Genomic DNA, 5,000 nt, shown 5'->3' with positions numbered 1-5,000 from the left:
GAGAGCCGACCCATCTTCAGCTTTGGTGCTTCCGTCAGGCACGGAAGTCACAAAGCGAAACTTGGAGAAGGAATCTACGAAGATCTACGTAACTTTGGTTTAAAAATAATTCCACTACGCTACCTACCCGTATTGTCTGATATTCCACCCGGTTGTTTATCCACCTAGCCTGTAAATAGTACATGGCCTTTGTATATATATATATATATTACACACGTAGACACACAAATATACATACATACGGCTTGCCAGAGAGTGTGAATGAGTTAGTTAGTAGTGCGATGAATGGTTGTATGGTTAACTAGTAATACTGATAGATCGACAGGTATCTGAAGTAAATCGATCGATATTTGAGATATGGTTATAGAGAGGTGGGGGTGTGTGAACGAGAGAACGAGCGAGTGAGAGAAAGACAGAGGAAGATAAAAGAAAAAGGCAGCGAGAGAAAGAGACAGACAGAGAGAAACAAACGCAAACATATGTAGTATTACTAACCACAGTAGGGAAGTACACACACGCGCTATTCTCCTCACACTGTGTGTGTGTGTGTGTGTGTGTGTGTGTGTGTGTGTGGACAGGAAAAATGTAGGCGCGAAAAGGTGAAGGAAGAAAGAAAGAAAAGATGATAACAATAGAAACGGCGAAGGAAAGAAAGGAGGAAAGAAGTGTAAGAATAAACAAGCTGAAGATTTTATTTTGTTATGGTTTTACTCACGTAATTTGAAATATTCGACAGAAAATAATGGTAAGGGTTTGAGGTGGAATCGAGATATGAAAGAGATGGGACAAATGGAAGGAAGATTGGAAGGAAGAATTAAGGATAGGAAAGGAAGAAAAGGAAGAATGAGATAATGATAACGAGAAAGGAAAGACAGAAATTTGGGAAGAGGGAGGAGAGGGAGAGAGAGAGGGGGGAAAGGAAGTGTGTGTGTGTGTGTGTGTGTGTGTGTGAGTGAGTGCGTGTCTGTGCGTGCTTGCACGTGTATAGGCACGTCTAATGAAGATGTAAAGGGGAAAACGTGTATGTATGAAGATGTACACGAATATGTGTGTGTGTGTGTGTGTGTGTGTATGTGTGTGTGTGTGTGTGTATGTGAGTGTGTACATGTACGGAGCAGGAGATGCAAGGATGGATAGATAGAGGGAGGGAGAGAGACGGACGAATAGATAGAGAGGTCGAAGAATAGACTGATTGATTGATTGATTGATTGTGCGAGAGATGAAAAGAGAGAGAAAAGAAAAGAACATTAAAAGTAATGCAAGGAATGGGGTTGGCGATGGGGTACGACAGAGAGGGAGGGAGAGAGAGAGAGAGAGAAAAAGGGAGAGAGAGAGAGAAAGGGAGAGAGGGAGACAGTAAAAAGAAAGAAAGAATGGTTGGCAGACATTTTATATATATATATATATATATATATATATATATATATATATATATATATATATATATACACACACACACACGCAAACACACACACACATTTGTGTTTTGATATATTGCTCAGGCGTTGCGAGATTAATAAGCTAGTGTAGAACTCAATACACGTATCTTTTAGAACAAGGTGACGACACATTCACACGTACTCTTACAAATTCACGTGTGTGTTTGTGTTTGCGTGTGTAGATAGATATAAAATTATATAGAGATTGAGAGAGAGACAGAAGGAGCGAATGTACACTCATGTAGGTAGGGAGAGATAGGACTTGTGATCGAAGCTATCCCAAACGTGGCGACCCCCTATTCTTATATTTTCCGTATCTAATGTGTTGTTTTTTGTTATGTGTGTGTATGTGTGTGTGGACCGCTGGATAATGATTTCGGAGAGGTTTGGTCATTGTTTCTTGCAGATCGATAAGGAAAGTGTTGAAGTTTCAGTGAAGGTATGTAGAAGAGACAGATTGTGTGAGGATAGATAGGCAGAGAGAGAGAGAGGGAGGGAGGGAGAGATAGAGAGAGGCGGAGGGAGAAATAGTACCTGTATGTGTCGGTGACAATGTATGTGTATGTTTAACATTGTGTAAGAGAGAAAGACAGGAAGCATCATTGGCAGTGGATAGAGAGAATGACAGAATGAGTGGACGAGCGTCAGTCTCCGGTGAAGTGATGTAAGTATGTGTTTATGAAGAGCGGAGTAAAGGGGAGAGGGGGGGAGAGAGAGATGAAGACAGTAATTGTGAGAGAGGGGTTAGTGACAGATTAATAGAGACGGTGACAGGGGGAGAGAGAAAGAGAGATACTGACAAGATAGATAGATAGATAGATAAGTAGGTAGGTAGAGATATAAAAAGAGAGAGGGAGAGAGAGAGACAGAGCGAGAGCGTATAAGACTGTGTGAGAGAGAGAAAAGAGAGAGTGTGGGATAGAGAGGTTAGTGTATTAGAGTGAAAGACAGACACAGAGAAAAGAAAGAGAAGTGAGGCAAAAAGAGACGAAGAGTGAATGTTTGAAGAGATGCAAGTAGTGTCGAAAAACAACAAATGTATTACAATAATAATAATAATAATAATAATCTCTGATATGTATTGTATCGAAAGGATGAAAGGCAATGTCCCTAATTTGGCAGAACTGGACCCTAAAGCAAGAAGAAATACGGCTAAGCACTTAATCCGGCGTGCTAACGATATTCTCTTCTACTCTAGACACAAGCCTTGAAATATTTGGGATGGGGGCCAGTCGATTACATCGACCCCAGTACGTAACCGGTACTTAATTTATCGACCCCTTGAAAGGATGAATGGCAAAGTCGCCCCCCTGCGGAATTTGAACTCAGAACGTAAAAGACAGACGAAATACCGCTAAGCATTCGCCCGGCGTGCTAACGATTCCGCCAGGTCGCCGCCCTAATAGGCAGAAGGCCCGGAATTTTGTTGCGGCGAGGGCTTTGTCCATCCGATGTACTACGTTGCTTGATTAGTATTTTATCGACACTGTGCGAAGTCGACCTCGGTGGAGTTTGAACTCGGAAAGTAAAGACGGACGAAATGCCACTGAGCATTTTTGTCCGGCGTGCTATCGAGTCTGCCAACTCACCGCCTGAATAATATTAATAATAATAATAATAATAATAATAATAATAATAATCTGAAAACAATACAGATGGAATTTTAGACAAAAGAATCTAAATTTAAAAATGGTCCGGATGAGGATAGAAGAGAAGAGAAAGATAGGTTGAGATAGTAATATTTCGTTTACAATAAACCTGTTGAGATTACACACACCTCTGTGTGTGTGTGTGTGTGTGTATACGTACATACACGTGTGTGTGTAAACGCAATAAACAAAGATGATAAAAATAAAAAACAGCAGGGAAAGTTTTAAGAAATATTAGATAGATAGCTGTGTAAATGGAGAGAGGAGGAGTATTTGGACGAGTATATGTGTACATATGAATGTAAATATGTATGTATGTACGTACGTACGTACTTGAACACAGGCAAACTTAAGGAATTTAAAATGTCGCCGCTCTTAATCACGCACAGCAAAGAATGATGCACACACAAAGATATACACGCATACACACACACACACACACACACAAAAGGGTACTTGCCTTAGCAAAAGGTGACACACACGCATATATATTAACATACACACATATAAACAGTCAATTAACTTCTCACACGTACCATATATACATATAAACAGTGTGTGGTGTGTGTGTGTGTATGTATATACATACATACATACACACACACACACACACACAGTGAGAGATAGAAGCGCATATTTGAACATCGATTTCCTCGCATGTATACAAAACCGCAGACACACCCGCCAACGAGCACGTTGTTCTTTTCAAAAATTGGTGTCTCTCAAAAGTGTTTTTGAGGTTGTACTTAAAGAGATATTAGCAGCAATTAACAGAAGACCCAGGAAGGGAAGTGGAGAATAACAGATTAAATGCCACCAGGAAGTGCTACAAAGACTATCCAAACAGGCAGTACTCAGCAGCGATGCAACTGTCATGATGTACTGCAAAGACACAAGTTTATATATGTATATATGTATGTGTATGGTAACAACTACACACACAGCTAACAAGAGAGTAGTTTTGCAACGATGAGACTGTGTTTAAGCGAAGCGAGTACTATGGTGATAAAAATAAAGCAATGGTGAGCGTTTGTGAGTCTGTACCGGGTTTTGAGATCCCTCTCACCTGAGGTGGACGGGAGCACGAAAATCCTATTAGCGACTTAACACATGAGCAGAGAGAGAAAAAGATGGAAGGATGGTTGGACGGAGATAGACATAGGTAAATAATATATAGGTAGGTACTATGATACAGAGGGACAGGTAGTTAGTTATATTAGTGTGTATATAATCACGCAGTCAGTAGTATGGCTGTTACACGTGGTGTGTGCGTGAACATGTGTGTGTTAGAGTGAGTATAAGCACTATATTGCCACACAAATATACACGATTATACACAAGTATACACATACATGTATGGAGTATACATACTTGCGAACTAAATGTATAGAGCCATATATAAGTCATATACACACACGAAATACCTGTAAATACAAATTTAGATATGCCAATTTCTACCTAGGCGTATGTTGTGTGTGTGTGTGTGTAGCAGCACACACATACAGAGTTCAAAAGCAGTAATATTGATATACTATTCCAACGAAATATTAGTGTATAAAGGGATGCACATACATACATACAAGTGTTTATAGAAAGATATTTAGTGACAACATATAAACAAAAAACATACAAGCTTATATGCATACTGATATGTGTAAATGTTACGAGTGTACATAGTGTGTGTGTGTGTGTGTATAAACACATGCATGCGTATGTGAGAGATTGTGTGTGCGTGAGTGTAAAAACAATAGGAATGAGCGATAGAAATAGATCGATAAACCGATAAATAATCGTACATAATAGAATAAATGTGAAAAAAAACCTACCCTGCATACACAAACACACTGACAAACGCACACAAAACACACAAATACACTGACAAACACACACATATACGTCCACCCACGCAGTG

At 39.7% G+C, this 5,000-nt stretch overlaps 1 long non-coding RNA gene across 1 annotated transcript in view; it reads right to left on the bottom strand.

The window, feature by feature from the left end:
• LOC149131571 (uncharacterized) overlaps positions 1 to 5,000 on the bottom strand; it is a 415,346-nt gene that overhangs the window by 406,103 nt on the left and 4,243 nt on the right. The gene's annotated exons all lie outside the window — the stretch shown is intronic.

Source organism: Octopus bimaculoides, chromosome 20, assembly GCF_046866305.1.
Source record: "Octopus bimaculoides isolate indiv1 chromosome 20, ASM4686630v1, whole genome shotgun sequence".
In the NCBI taxonomy this organism is placed as follows: Eukaryota; Metazoa; Mollusca; class Cephalopoda; order Octopoda; family Octopodidae; genus Octopus; species Octopus bimaculoides.
This window is presented reverse-complemented; position numbering and strand designations above follow the sequence as displayed.